The sequence below is a fragment of the Carcharodon carcharias genome, chromosome 13 (genome assembly GCF_017639515.1).
Source record: "Carcharodon carcharias isolate sCarCar2 chromosome 13, sCarCar2.pri, whole genome shotgun sequence".
Lineage (NCBI taxonomy): Eukaryota > Metazoa > Chordata > Chondrichthyes > Lamniformes > Lamnidae > Carcharodon > Carcharodon carcharias.
In genome coordinates, this window is record NC_054479.1 from 26,566,318 (window position 1) to 26,583,557 (window position 17,240).

Genomic DNA, 17,240 nt, shown 5'->3' on the forward strand with positions numbered 1-17,240 from the left:
CTGCAGCAACGCCTCCAGCTACAGCGACGCCTCCAACTACAGTGACAAACCTCCTACAGCGATGCCTCCAACTACAGTGATACCACCTCCTACTGCCCACACCACCTCCTACACAGACACCACCAACTCCAGCATCTTCACCACCGACACTGATGCCAACTCCTACAGTGATGCCACCACCTAGAGCACTACCACCTCCTACAGTGACACCACCAGCTATAGCAAATCCACCACCTACAGCGACGCCACCTCCTGCAACGACGTCACCATCTACAGCGACGTCACCAACTACAGTGACACAACCACCTATGGCAACGCCACCACCTGTAGCAACATCTCCAACTACAGCGACGCCACCAACTACAGCAACGCCACCACCAACACCGAAGCCACCTCCCACAGCGACATCATCTCCTACCGCAACACCACCTCCTACAGCAACGCCACCACCAACACCGAAGCCACCTCCCACAGCGCCATCATCTCCTACAGCAACACCACCTCCTACAGTGAAGCCACCACCTATAGCACCTCTACCACCTACAGCAATGCCACCTCCTACTGTGACACAACCACTTACAGCAATGCCACCTCCTACAGCGATGCCACCTCCTACAGCGACACCACCTCCCACAGCAACGTCACCTCCTATGGATAGGCCACCCCCTACAGCTACACCACCTCCCACAGCGATGTCACCTCCTATGGATACGCCACCTCCTACAGCGACACCACCTCCTACAGTGACGTCACCTCCTACAACAACGCCACCTCCTACAGCAACGCCAACTCCTACAGCGATGCCTCCACCTACAGCGACGCCTCCACCTACACTGACACCACCTCCTACAGCGACGCCACCTCCTACAGTTTTGCCATCCATTACAGCGACACCACCACCGACACCAATGCCACCACCTACAGCGACACCACCTCCCACACCGACGCCACCACCTACAGTGAGACCACCTCCTACAGTGACACCACCTCCTACAACAACACCACCTCTTACAGTGACGCCACCACCTACAGCGACACCACCACCTACAGTGATGCCACCTCCTATAATGACGCCACCACCTACAACGATGCCACCTCCTACAGAGATGCCACATCCAACACTGACGCCACCTCCTACAGCGATACCTCCAACTACAGCAACACCGCCTCCTACAGATATACCACCTCCTACAGCGACACAACCACCTACAGAGACACAACCACCTATGGCTACGCCACCATCTGCAGCAACGCCTCCAGCTACAGCGACGCCTCCAACTACAGTGACAAACCTCCTACAGCGACGCCTCTAACTACAGTGACACCACCTCCTACTGCGACACCACCTCCTACACAGACGCCACCACCTCCAGCATCTCCACCACCGACACCGACGCCAACTCCTACAGTGAAGCCACCACCTACAGTGATGCCACCACCTACAGCACCACCACCTCCTACAGTGACACCACCAGCTATAGCAAATCCACCACCTACAGCGATGCCACCTCCTGCAACGACGTCAACATCTACAGCGACGTCACCAACTACAGTGACACAACCACCTATGGCGACGCCATCACCTGTAGCAACATCTCCAACTACAGCGACGCCACCTCCTACAGTGACACCACCTCCTACAGTGATGCCACCCACTACAGCGTCACCACCCCCTAAAGCGACACCACGTCCTACAGCGATGTCACCACCTACACCGACGCCAGCTCCCACACCGACGCCACCACCTACAGTGAGACCACCTCCTACAGTGACACCACCTCTTACAGTGATGCCACCTCCTACAGCGATGCCACCACCTATAGCAATGCCGCCTCCTACAACAATGCCACCTCCTACAGCGATGCCTCCACCTACAGCGACGCCACCACCTACAGTGATGCCACCTCCTATAATGACGCCACCACCTACAACGATGCCACCTCCTACAGCGACGCTACATCCAACAATGACGCCACCTCCTACAGTGACACCTCCAACTACAGCAACACCGCCTCCTACAGATATACCACCTCCTACAGCGACACAACCACCTATGGCTACGCCACCACCTGCAGCAACGCCTCCAGCTACAGTGATGCCTCCAGCTACAGCGACACCACCTCCTACTGCCCACACCACCTCCTACAACGACTTCACCAACTACAGCGTCTCCACCACCTACAGTGATGCCACCACCTACACAGACGCCACCACCTCCAGCATCTCCACCACCGACACTGACTCCTACAGTGAAGCCACCACCTACAGTGATGCCACCACCTACAGCACCACCACTTCCTACTGTGACACCACCAGCTATAGCAAATCCATCACCTACAGCGATGCCACCTCCTGCAACAACGTCACCATCTACAGCGACGTCACCAGCTACAGTGACACAACCACCTATGGCGACGCCACCACCTATAGCAACACCTCCAACTACAGCAATGCCACCAACTACAGCGACACCACCTCCTACACCGTCACCAAGTCCTACAGCAATACCACCTCCTACAGCAACGCCACCACCAACACTAATGCCACCTCCCACAGCAACATCATCTCCTACAGCAATACGACCTCCTACTGTGAAGCCACCGCCTACAGCACATCTACCACCTACTGCAATGCCACCATCTACAGCGACAGCACCTCGTACAGAAACGCCACCACCTACAGCAACGCCACCTCCTACAGTGACACCACCTCCTACAGTGACACCACCTCCTACGGCGACACTACCTCCAACAGCGATGCCACCTCCAAGTGCGATGCCACCTCCAAGTGCGACGCTACCTCCTACGATGACGACACCTCCTACAGCGACGCCACTTCTCACAGCGATGCCACGTCCAACAGCGAGGCCACCTCCAACAGTGACTCCACCCCCAACAGCGACACCACCTTCTACAGTGATGCCACCACCTACAGCATGTCCAATACCTATAGTGACACAACCAAGTACAGCGACGCCACCTCCCATAGCGACGCCACCTCCTACAGTGACGCCATCAACTACAGCGATGTCATCACCTACAGCAACGCCACCTCCAACAGCGACACCATCAGCTACAGTGATGCCACCTCCTACTGTGACACAACCACCTACAACGACACAACCAGCTACACCGACGCCATCTCGTACAGTGACATCACCTCCTACGGACACGCCACCACCTACAGCGACGCCACCTCCTACAGCGACGCCACCACCTACATTGATGCCAACTCCTACAGCGACACCACCTCCTACAGCGACGCCACCTGCTATGGACATACCATCTCCAACAGCGATGCCACCACCTACAGCATGTCCAATACCTACAGCGACACAACCAAGTACAGCGACACCACCTCCCACAACGACGCCACCGCCTACAGCGATGGCATCTCCTACAGCACCTCCAACACCTACAGTGACACAACCAACTACAGCAACATCACCTACAGCGATGCTACCTCCTGCTGTGACACAACCACCTACAGCAACACGACCACCTACAGTGACCTCACCTACAGCGACACAACCACCTACACCGATGCCACCTCGTACAGCCACGTCACCTCCTATGGACACGCCACCTCCAACACTGACGCCACCTCCAACATCGACGCCACCTTCTACGGACATGCCACCTCCAACAGCGACTCCACCTCCTACAGCGACGCCACCACCTACAGCAACACCACCTCCTGCAACGGTGTTACCAACTGCACCGACACAACCGCCTACACTGACACAACCACCCACAGCGATGCCACCTCTTAGAACGACGTCGTCTCCTACAACAACATCACCTCCTATGACATCACCAACCACAGTGACACAACCACCTACAGCGACACAACCTCCTACAGCAACGCCTCCAACTATAGCGACACCACCTCCTACAGCGTCGCCAAGTCCTACAGCAACACCACCTCCTACAGCAATGCCACCACCAACACCAATGCCACCTCCCACAGTGACACACCACCTCCTACAGTGAAGCCACCACCTACAGCAAACCAACCACCTACAGCGATGCCACCACCTACAGCAAACCAACCACCTACAGCGATGCCACCTCCTACAGCAACGCCACTGCCTACAGCGTCTCCACCACCTACAGCAATGCCACCTCCTACAGCAACACCACTGCCTACAGCGTCTCCACCACCTACAGCGACGCCACCTCCTACAGCAATGCCACCAACTACAATGACACAACCACCAACATCAACATCATCTCCTACAGCGACGCCAAATCCTACAGTGATGCCACCTCCTACAGCAACACCACAACCTAACGAATCCACCACCTACAACAACGCCACCTCCTACAGCGACGTCGCCTACTACAGCGACTCAACCACCTACAGCGACGTCACCTCTTACCCAGTGAATGTAAAGGTGATTGTGTTCTAGTCCTGTTCCTGTATACCTGCTGTTATTGTCCTTTTATGGGAGGGGCTATCAAAGAAACCTTGATGATTTGCTGCATTATATTCTGCCAGCATGTTTCAACACATCAGCACAGTATACCAATGCTAAAGACAATGAATGTTTAAGGTGGTTTATGTGGTGCTCATTTAACTGATTACTTGTCCTGGATGGTGTTGAGCTTCTTGTATGTTGTTGCAGCTACATTCATCCATGTGGGGAGTCTTGCATCACACACCTGACTTGGGCCTTATAGCTGAGCCACTCACTGCAGGATAATCAGGCTTGGACATACATAGTGCCACATTTTTCAGTTCAGAATACAACAGAGCAAAGTGTGCACTATGAATGTTGTATTAGCTGGAGGTACAGCCATTGCAGCTGGGAAGTTTGTGTGTTTTTCTCTGGGGTTGGGAGGTAGAGGGGCACTCCTCCCAGCTCCAAAAACCAGCATGTGTGACTACCACTCTGGGTCAACTTCCTTTCCCAAGAGTACCACCCCTTGCCATCACTCCCCACCTTACCCATCCTGCCACAGATCTACCTTCTGATTCACAGCTGGTCCGGCTGGCCAACCAATATTATGGTGGACCCGAGCAGGCAACCTGCCTCAGGGCTTTCTGCGTCCTCCCGCAGCTTAGTGGTGAGTGCTAATGGAGCCCAACTCTTGCCAGGGCTACTGGCCAGCGAGCTGGAAGATGACCATTTGAAGTCCGCATATGGTGAATATCTACCCCATTGTTTGTCATGGAGCAACACGGTCAATTCATTCTACAATGACCTTATAGCCTGTGACCTCATTCTCAAAGCTTTTTTGAAGATGTTATTTGACGCAATGGTAACTGACTTCAGTTCAGACTCTTCCACATAACCACTACACTGAGAATATTTAAACAAAACTTTTACCTTTAGCATTGCTTATGGCTTGTTAACTTTTAGCCTGCTTCCTCTCGTTCTGTGCTCACAGTTCAAAATCATGCCCTCACTTACACCTACATTAATTATTCCTCTCAGAACTTTAAAGACCATCAGTTTTCTATTTTATAATGTAAACAAGCCCCTTCCTCCTGAGAATTTCCTCCTCACTTAGATCCCTGAGTTAATAGCTGTAGATCACGTTTACATCTCTTGACAATTCTATTCAGCACGTGCAGAAAAAATTATGAAAGGAACATGATTATGTGCAACACACGCACACTTTGGAGTGCCAACTGCAAGTTAAACTAATGGGAATTAGGAGAGCGGTGTTAGATTTCTGCATGTTGTATTGAATTCTCCCCCAGCGTTTTGTAGGGATCTGAATCAGTTGCCATACAAACAAGAGATCATTGTCCTGCACTTGTATCAAGCTGCCTACCTGTGGCAGCAGTATCCACATAGTGTGGCTGGGAGTGTGGGAGAGAGGGAGTTCATAAAGCCTTCCCTCCTCTGATTAATATCCTGTGCGCCTGCCCAGAAACTGCTGCTCGCTGTGTGTTTTTATCTGGCCTTCCTGTTGTCTAGACTGTGTTCCAGATTGTTTTACATCTTTGCCTTATTCTGGGATCCTGTTTGAGAAGTTCCACATGTTTTGTTTAGATGTTCACAGCCCTGTCACGTGAGTGGCCTCAGCCTGCTCCTATCCTCGCCGCAGGAACCCTGCCAGCCTTTTCTGGGAATTATGCAAGGTCACTCAAGCTTTAGTCTTTTATTTTACAATCTGTACCCACAACCAAAGCAATCCACAGATGAGCCCTTACTCCTAGGGCAGGATGTTACACCCTGCGGGCGCGCCTGACCCAATCGGGTGTAAAATTGCGTGAGGTGACGACAGGCGAGTGTCCTGTCGTCATTGCGCACTTGCGCGATATTTCGGCCGGTGGGCACGCGCCAGAGTTAGCAGCGCATCTGCCAGCAATGAAGAGGCCTATCAAGGCCATTCATTTATTAATTAGGAGACTATTCGCTGCCTATCCAACGTTACGATTGGCGGGCGGGCAAATCAGCCAGGCAGCCTATGAATTTTTGAGAAAACCTCATCCACAAGTGGGACGAGGTTTCCGACATTAATTTTTAAACATTAAAATATTTTGGCATAATTTTTAATTATGTATCTGTTTTAGCAAGTGAGCCCTACATGGGGACATTTTTTTCATAATTTCCAAATATTTATTTTTAATTTTAAAATTCTTCAGTTCCCCAAGGCAGCTCTCTGCCTTCAGGGAGCTTTCAATACTCACTCCCCAGCCCCGGCGCAGACTTCAGCGCTCGCCCTCCTCCCACCACCCCCCACCCGCCACGCCCCCTCCTCCCGCCCATCACAACCCCGGCAACACTGAGCCTTTCAGCGTGCATCCAGCGTGAAATCGCAATCAGGGGTTGATCACGGGCAGTGGACCATTTCCCGCCTGCTCCCAGGCCTGCCCACCGCGTCTACCAGACAACCCGAAAATCCTGCCCCTAGTATTAATGATTCACACATACTAAGCGTATTTGATGGTATTGTTTTAGTTTGCAATTTTCCCCTGCCCTCTACTGAAGGAGACAACTCTGCTGTACATTTCCCTGGTGGCAGCAGCCCACTATCACCTTCCTGTCTGACTCTGAACAGTGTTATTCAACTGTGGAGGGCATCACTATTAGGCCTAATTTTTAGTCTTGATGCCCATACTAATGAACTTTCCAGCAGGAGTTACTGTGGAGTAGAAGCACAAATCCTGGCCCATGTTCCCTACCCTAGCTCTGGAATAGTGAAGCCAATTACATGCATTCCCCAATTGCCGCAACAGCCATGATCAGCTAACCTAGCAGAGGCTAGCGTTGGAACCTGGCATCTTCTTAGTCTGTGTAGCACATTGCCATGCACAGCGCCATGCACAGTGCCATGCAGGACCATTAAAAGTAGCTGCTTTTATTTTCTCATTATTTTAGGTTATTTGTTTGCTCCCTGTGGCATGTTTCATTCTCCATTTGAACTACAGGGATTGTGGACCATTCTTGTATCTCCACCAACAAAAGCCCATTAAAACAATAATGAAGGTTAGCTCATCTCTGAATTTCTCTTCCCTTCTGGGAGTGTCCCAGCTTCAATTGCCTCCTGTTAGAATGTTACATAGCACTTGGGTCAGCTCAACATCCCTGAGGACGTCTGTGCCAATTAACACATTTTTAAGCCACCCTGTAACCGTAAATATCTGTAAAATATTAAAATTCTTATGCACACATTTCCTATCTGCCAAAACCTCACCCCCTGTTCTCACTTCTTTGTCAAGTTTATCCATTATAAATGCCTGTGTCCAGAGTTAGCTAAATAAACTTGTCACACTTCAATTACATTACCTCAGCAGTAGATCTGCATCTACCATCTCCTCATTCTGTCCACAATCCAACTAATTTAACTTGCTTCCCACAGAATTATGTCTTTGCGTACTGGTGGAATTACACCCCACTCTCTGATCCCCACTTCACATTGAGCCTTCCCTTTACTTGTACAGAAGAGCGTCTGACATGATATGATTTATTTTCAATGTGACAGGCAAGCATATAGAAAATAAATGACCCTCGCTTACACTTTTCAGTACAGTTTATTCAGATACAGCCCATCACTGCAATAAAGGGCCTCAGTTCCCACGGAGATGATACTGTAAACAAACTCTAAAAGAATGTGTTTACAGTTTCCTTCTAAAATACCAAAAGTGAGGTTAACAAACCTATTTATGATATAGTGCTCCACATAGTGCACAGAACAATTCTCATTCCATCGAATTAGCAGGAGATTTGAGCTTCAGCAAACTAGCAACACCAACAAAAATGGAACAAAGGGAAGAATATTGAAGCACACTGAATCATGTTATATTTTTGTGAGCCTGTGCAAGGAGTTGAACCCCATTTTTTTATTTGTCATTTCAGTAGCAGGATCCTGACAAACAGCAGCAGCCCAAAGAAAAAAAATCACATTCCTTTCATCTAACCAGCATTTTTTGCAGGAGATGGCTGTCCATTTAAGTAATGGGGTGCCAAATGACATATATTCTTTAGGTTTTTATATCTTTTTGCATACAGGAAGAGAAATCCTTGCTGAACAATTCTCTCATTCAATTTTCCTCCACGTGCTCTTTTCAGGCAATCCTTTAGGTGCCAGTTATCGTGGCTCAGTTGGTAGCATTCCCCTTTCCGACTCAGAAGGTTGTGAGCTAATCGTGCCACTCCAGAGGCTTGAGCAGATAATCTAGGATGGCACTCCCAAGTGCAGTACTGGGGAAATGCTGCACTGCCAGAGGAGCTATGTTTAGATGAGACATTAATCCAAAACTCAGTTTGTCCTCTCAGGTGGGTGTAAAAGATCCCACAGCACTATTTCGAAGAACAGCAGGGGTGTTCTACCCAGTTTTTAGTCCTCAACCAACATCAATAAAAGTCATTATCTCATTGCTGCCATGTTTCCTACATTCCGACAGTGACTACAAGTCAAAGGTTCATTGGTTGTAAAGTACTTTGAAACATCATGAGGCCAATAAGAATACTATATAAATGCTTTCCTCCTCTTTACATCCTGGCACAATGAAAGGAAGATCTACTCTTACAAGTTTAGCATTGGAGTATAGCAACACCAGTTACACAACAGTGCCGGTCTTGTGCATGGTCAACCAGGAGACTCACTCTATTTCACTCCTGTGTCATGTTGGACCCTCACTATCGGTCTAAGCTCTGAGGTGAAACTGCTTCATAATGACACTACAGTTAGTCTGACTGAACCTTTAGCCAGGCCACCTGAGTTTAATTTTTAAACAGGAAATATTATATATATTTTAATATTCATTGATACATATATATTAATAAGTACCATATATAACATATTAATTTTTTTTATCACGAACACTGCATCAAGTTAAATTGTGACAATATGGTCAAAAGAACACGGGTTCAAACTGGCAAAAGATTAAATTAGCATTGAAACCAGAAAGAGCATTTTTTATACAGCTGGAATAGGAGATTAAACAAACACTGTAATCATTTAACAGTGTGCTATGATGGGATGGGAATGGCTCCAGATGAATGGGGTAGGATGAGCTGAATGCCATTCTTCATCTGCATCTGCTTTGTGATTTTCTGAATACCATTACGTAATCACTCATTCTTAACACCATCTTCTACTTTCCAAAATGATCGAAGACGGATTTTTGTGGAGAGTGGCAGAGCATTAATGTTCCAGTTCACTCAACAAAAATAATTTAACCTTTTTTAAAAGAAGTTTTTTTGGACCTGTCTGCAGCAGTCCCTTTAAGGACATAGGTCAGGTCACTCTACATCCAGCACCACTGGGTGGGAACGGACCCAGAGTACACTCCATCCGTCAGTGTTTAAAATTTCATCAGCATCTTATTAGACATCATAGGATTCTGATTGGTGTGAGATAAGCCTGTGTCTGGTGACATGTATGTCCACTGGAATGGGCAGTAGGTCCTGCACCCCATTTCCAACCAAGAGAAAATTATCCTATTATCTTTGATTAAATTCCCATGATATAATTCACAGACAAACATCTCCAGCAACCTAGATGACAAAAAAAAATCTGTTCGCAAATAATGGTTTTAGCAGAAACACTTTAGCCAAGGGTTTCTGAGTGGCTTCTCAAACCTGATACAAGTGAGGACAATGCTATCCATTCAAGGCGATAGTTCATTTTGCAGCTGTACGTTGCAGTCAGCATGTGTTTTACCAGAATCATATTACATTAGTTTTTAAAACGGGATGCATTGTTGATTTTTTGTTCACCAGACGTTTGCTCATGAGCTGTCATTTCAATGCACAAATGTGCTGTTTTCACTGAATAGTAAATCCCACCAGAGTCAATTAGTAGCAGTTGTGAAAATTTTGTTCTGAGGCGTGATAGATTTTGACAGGGGGAGAAGGGATGCTGGTCAGTCTGTGTGACTGAGCCTGTCTGTCTCTACATGTCAATAGAGGTCGTTTTAACTTTGAACGCAGATGTCGAATGGGCAATATCAAATTGACAGGTTAATATACACCTTGCAGGATGTTCCATGCCTTTAACTTCAAGGGAAAGGAAATCTGGTTAATGGGCGGCAAATTCGATAACGCCCATTTTACAACATCGCCCAAAGTTAACATTACCCACAGTGTATCTGTGACTACAAGTATATTTGAGCTCCTGTGCTGATGTGCACATCTGCACTCATTTGATGATAAGCTGTGCTGCTCTCCATGCTTCTCTGGTATCTGCTATCCATTCAGCAAAATATATAACTACTTTTGCAGCCATCTAGTGGTTAGAGGGGCAGGGAATATAGGGAAAAAGGCCCCCTTGGTTTGGGTTGGCTTCAAGATGCCGCACCTGATGAAGGGGGATTAGTACTGATTTATCTTCTGTGCCAGACTTGTTAATTTACTACCTGGGCCACTACTGTTGAGTAATGTTGTTGGCTGACTAAATTGTAAAAGTTAAGGCATGGAAGGATAGCTTGACTGGGTGGAATGTACATCCTGTGGCATGTGGGAAGCCAAGGACACACCATATGTCCTAGATAAACATATCTGCAGGAAGTGTCACTGGCTACAGAAGCTTGAGCTTTGGGTTGTGGTACTTGAACTACAGCTGGAGTCACAGTGGTGCATCCGCGAGGCAGAGAACTACGTGGATATCACATTTAGGGAAGTGGCCATACCACAGGTTAGGAATATGCAGTCAGAGAGGGAATGGGTGACTGCCAGGAACTCCTAGAGAACTAGACAGGTAGTGCGGGAGCCCACTGAGTCGATCTTGCTTGCTAACCGGATTTCCATTTTGGACACTGGTAAGGGCAATGGTTCCTCAGCAGAGTGCGGCAAGAGCCAAGCCTGTGTCACCATGCATGTCTCAGCTGCACAGGAGGGAAGAAAGGAGAATGGAAATGTTATGGTGATAGGGAATTCATTAGTTAAGGGAACAGGCAGCTATAGATGTGACTCCTAGATGGTAAGTTGCTTCCCTGGTGCCAGTGTCAAGGATGCCACAGAGTGGCTGCAGGACATTCTTCTGAGGGAGGGCAAACAGCCAGAGGTCATGATCCACATTGGTACCAACAACATAGATGGGAAGAGGATGAGGTGCTGAAAGCAAATTTTAGGGAGTTAGAAAAGAAATTAAATAGCAGAACCACAAAAGCTGTAATTTCAGGATTACTCTGGGTACCACATGCTAGTGAGCATAAGAATAGGAGGATTTATCAATTGAATACATGGATGGAGAATTGGTGTAGGAGAGAGGCATCAGATTTTGAGGCATTGGGATTAGTTCTGGAGCAGGTGGGACCTGTACAACATGGACAGGTTGCACCCTTAGCAGGACTGGGACTAACATCCTCACAGGAAGATTTGCTAATGCTGTTGTGGAGGTTTTAAACTAGTTTGGCTGGGGAATGGGAACCTGAGAGGGAGCTCAGGTTGGAGGGAAGGAAAACTGGTAACAGAAAGTAGTAAGCAAAATGACAAGGCAGATGAAGTGAAGGCAAGTATCATATAGGGTCAGAATGCAGAATAATCTTAAAAAGGCAAAGTTAATGGGCACACTATCTAAATGCATGCGGCATTCGCAAAAAAGCAGATGACTTGAAGTCACAAATAGAGGTAAATGGGTATGATTTGATTGTCATTTTGGAGACATGGTTACAGAGTGACCAAGACTGGGAACTGAATACTCAAGGATATTTGTCATTTAGGAAGGATAGGCAAAAAGCAAAGGGAGGTGGGTAGCACTGTTAATAAGGGATGAGCTCAGTACACCAGTGAGAGAGGATCTTACATCGAATGATCAAGATGTAGAATCAGTTTGGATGGAGCTAAGAAACAGCAAGGCTAAGTGCACATTGGTGGGAGTTATTTATTGGCCACCCAACTGTAGTTTTAACATTGGGCACAGAATAAATCAGGAAATTGGAGCTGAATGTAACATGGGAAATACAGTAATAATGGGCGACTTCAATTTACATAGACCAAAAACCTAATTAGCACTAATGCTGTGGAGGATGAATTCATGGAGTGTGTGTGATGTGTTTCTGGAGCAGTAAATTGAAGAACTAACTAGGGATCTGGCTATTTTAGAGTTAGTATTATATAATGAGAAAGGGCTAATTAATAACCTTGCTGTAAAGGAGTCTTTAAGAAATAGTGACCAAAATATGATAGAATTCTGCATTAAATTTGATATGGTTGATAAACGTGATATGGTTCATTCTGAACCTAGGGTCTTAAATCTGAACAGTGAAACTATGAAGATACGAGGGGAAAATTGGCTATGGTGGATTGGGAAAATACAGCAAAAATGTTGATGGTAGTCAGACAATGGCTAGTATTTAAAGAAGTATTAATTACATGGTCTACAACAAATGCAGGTTTCTCTAAGGCTCAAAAACCCAACAGGAAAGGTGAATTAACCATGGCTAACAAAATAATTTAAAGATTGCATTAGATCAAGGAAAGTGGCTTATAAGATTGCTAGAAAAAGTGGTAATCCCGAGCATTGGGAGCAATTTAGAATCCCTCAAAGGAGGACCAAGAAATGGATAAAGAAAAGGGAAAGAGAATATAAATGCAAGCTAGCAAGAAACATAAAGGCAGACTGTAAGAGCTTCTTTATGTATGTGAAAAGGACAAATGTGGAACAAAAATAGAAAATGCTGGAAAAACTCAGCAGGTCTAACAGCATATGTGGAGAGAGAAACAGAATTAACAATTCATGTCTGTAAGAATCTTCTTCAGAGAGTCATATGGATTCGAAACGTTAACTCTCTTTTTCTCTCCACAGATGCTGTTAGACCTGCTGAGGTTTTCCAGCATTTTCTGTTTTTGTGTAATATTTCCAGCATCCACAGTATTTTGCTTTTATCTAAAGACAAATGTGAGTCCATTACATGTAGTGACAGGTGGATTTATAACAGAGAATAGGGAAAGGGTGGAGAAACTAAACAATTACTTTGTGTCTATCTTCAAGGAGGAAGATACAGAAAATCCCCAGGATATATTAGGGAGCCAAGGGGCTTGTGAAAATGAGGAGAGGAAAGAAATTAGTATTAATAAAGAGATAGTACTCAAAAAATTAATCGGCGTGAAGGACCTAATGAGCTACATCCCAGAGAGTTGAAAGAGGTGGTTCTAGAGATAGTGAATGCATTAATAGTTATCTTCCAAAATTCTATGGATTCTGGAAGTGTTCCTACAGACTGGAAAGTAGCAAATATAAGAAGGGAGGGATTGAGGAAACTGAGAACTACAGACCTATTAGTGTGACATCTGTAGTAGGGAACATGTTAGAATCTATTATAAAGGATGTGATAACTAGACACTGAGCAGAGTCAACATGGATTTATGAAAGGGAAATCATGTTTGATAAATCTGTTGGAATGTTTTGAGGATGTTACTTGTAGCATAGATAAATGACAACCAGTGGATGCGGTGTTTTCTTTTCATTCATTCATGGGATGTGGGTGTCACTGACTCGGCCAGCTTTTATTGCCTATCCCCAATTGCCTTTGTTCAGAGGGCATTTAAGAGTCAACCACTTTGCTATGGGTCTGGAGTCACATGTAGGCCAGACCAGGTAAGGACAGCAGATTTCCTTCCTTAATGGACATTATTAGTGAACCAGGTGGGTTTTTATGACAATCAGCAATGGTTTCATGGTCATCATTAGACCTTTAATTCCAGATTTTTATTGGATTCAAATTTTGCCATCTGCCATGGTGGAATTTGAACCTGGGTCCCTAATGCATTACCCCTGGGTTTCCAGATTACCAGTCTAGTGACAATACCATTACGTCACCACCTCTCGCTTTTTGGGTTTTCAGAAGGTTTTTGATAAGGCCTTACACAGGACGTTAGTAAACAAAATTAGAGCACTTGGGATTGGAGGTAATATATTGGAATGGATTGAGAATTGGTTAACAGACAGAAAACAGAAAGTTGGAACAAACAGGTCATTCTAAGGATGGCAGGCTGTTACTAGTGGGGTACGACAAGGATCAGTGCTGGGGCCACAACTGTTCAAAATCTATATAAATGATTTGGATGTGGGGACCAAATGTAATGTTTCCAAATTTGCTGTTGACACAAAACTAGGTGGGAATGTAAGTTGTGAACAGGTTTCAAGGGGACTTGGACAAGCTAAGTGAATGGGCAAGAACACGGCAGATAGAATATGTTAATAAGTGTGAAGTTATCTGCTTTGAAAAAAACTGAAAGGCAGAGTATTTCTTAAATGGTGAGATGCTGGCTAGCATTAATGTCCAAAGGGACCTGGGTGTCCTTGTTCATCAGTCACTAAAAGCTAGCATACAGGTGCAGCAAGCAATTAGGGGGCCAAATGGCATGTTGTCCTTTCTTGCAAGGAAATTTGAGTACAGGAGTCAAGGTGTCTTGCTGCAATTGTATAGAGCCTTGGTGAGACTGCACCTGAAGTACAGTGTACAGATTTGGTCTCCTTATCTGAGGAAGGATATATTTGCCATGGAGGGAGTGCAACAGAGGTTCACCAAACTAATCCCTGGGATGGCAGGATTGTCTTATGAGGAGGGATGGAGGAAACTGGGCCTGTATTCTCTCGAGTTTCAAAGAATGAGAGGTGATCTCATTGAAACTTACAAAATTCTTACAGGGTGTGACAGGGTAGACGTGGATAGGATGTTTCCCCTGGCTTTTGACTTTAGAACTCAGGGACACAGTCTCAGAATAAGGGGCAGGCCATTTAAGATTGAGATGTGGAGGAATTTCTTCACTCAGAGGGTGGTGAATCTTTGAAATTTTCTACCTCAGAGGTTTGTGGAAGCTCAGTTATTGAGTATGTTCAAGACAGAAATCGATAGATTTCTGAATACTAATGACATCATGGGATATGAGGATAGTGCAGGAAAGTGGCATTGAGGTAGATGATCAGCCATGATCTAATTGAATAGTGGAGCAGGCTTAATGGACTGAATGGCCTACTCCTGCTCCTATGTTCCTACCTTCCTTTGTTCCTAATTAACCAAGCTTATTGTTGGACCAATCGACTCCAGATGGTCCTGTAAAACAGAACCTGAGCTAGACACACAGTGCAAAGCTTACCCGTGAGCTCAGTTTTATCCTATGTGACTATGGTAAAGGTAAGCTTTTCCTCCCCATTGTTCTCAACCCGTCTGCAGCCTTTCACATGGTTGACTAAACCATCCTCCTCCAATGCTTCTCCACTGTTGTCCAGCTGAGTGGTACTGCTCTCACCTGGTTCTATTCTTATATATCAAATCATAGCCAGAAAATCACTTGCAATATCTTCTCTTCCTGCTTCTGCACCATTACCTTTGTCCCCCAAGGATTTATACTTGGTCCTGCCTATTTCTCATCTACATGCTGCCCCCTCGATGACATCATCCAAAAGCACGGTGTTGGTTTCCACATGTGCACTGATGACATCCAGCTCTACGTTTATGGGAGAAATGGTGGGGTAGTGGTAATGTCACTGAACTAGTAATCAAGAAACCCAGGCTAATGCTCTAGGGACACAGGTTCAAATCCCACCAAGGCGGCTGATGGAATTTACATTCAGTTAATAAAATCTGGAATATAAAGTTTGTCTCAGTAATGGTGACCAGGAAAGCATCATTGATTATCATGAAAATGCAGCTGGTTCACTAATGCTCTTTAGGGAAGGAAATCTGCCATTCTTGCCTGGTCTGGCCTACGTGTATGACTCCAGATCCACAGCAATGTGGCTGACTCTTAATTGCCCTCTGAAATGGCCTAGCAGATCACTCAGTTCAAGGGTGATTTGGGATGGCCAACAACATGGAATGATGCTACATTCCATGAAAAAATAAATAAAAATAAACTCTCCACTGTTGGTAAATTATCACACTGCTTATCTGACATCCAGTACCGGATGAGCAGAAATTTACTTCAATTAAATGCCTGAAGCCATTGTCCCTGCTGTAAACCCTGTTCCCTCCCTATCGACTCCTTCCCTCTCCCTGGCAACAGTCTGAGATTAAGCCAGTCTGTTAGTAAATTTGGTGTCACATTTGACCCTGAGATGAGCTTCAGACCTCATATTTGTGGCCATCACTCAGTTTTCTTCTGTAATATCATGCTACTTCACCCTCATCTCAGCTCAGCTGCTGAAGCCCTCATTTATATTAACAGTACCTGCAGATTTGACTATTCCAAAACACCCCTGGCTGGGCCCCACATTCTACCCTCCACAAAGTGAGGTCATCTAAAACTCTGCTGCCCATGTGATAATTCACACCAAGTCCCATTCCCCTATCATCACAGTGTTTGCTAACCTGCATTGGCTCCTGGTCAAGCAACATATTGATTTTAAAATTCTTAACCTCATTTTTAAATCCCTCCGTGGCCTCGCCTCTCCCCATCTCTGTAATTCCTCCCAGTCCGACAACCCTCCAAGATATCTGTGCTCCTCTAATTTTGGTCTCTTGTACATCCCAAATTTTAATCACTCCACATTCTTGGCCATGCCTTCAGTTGCCTAGGCCCGAGGATCCGGAATTCCCTTCCTACATCTCTCCGCCTCGCTTTCCTCCTTTAAGACACAACATAAAACTACCTCTTTGAGAAAGCTTTTGATCGTCTGCCTTAATAACACCTCATGTGGCTCGCTGTCATAATTTACTTTATAATACTCCTGCAAAGCACCATAGAGATGTTTTATTATATTAAAGGTGCTATATAAATATAATTTGTTATCATTGTTGGTTAACTCCAACATCACCCAAGCACATACTTGGCAAACCTTAAGCTTTGTCTTACGACAGCCTGAGCCAAATTTCTCTCTGCTTTAGTAACTGAG

The 17,240-nt window shown here is 46.0% G+C and overlaps 1 protein-coding gene across 1 annotated transcript in view; it reads right to left on the reverse strand.

Annotated features, from left to right (window-relative positions):
- The window catches only part of scarf2 (scavenger receptor class F, member 2), a 99,929-nt gene that overhangs the window by 73,424 nt on the left and 9,265 nt on the right, over positions 1–17,240 (reverse strand). The gene's annotated exons all lie outside the window — the stretch shown is intronic.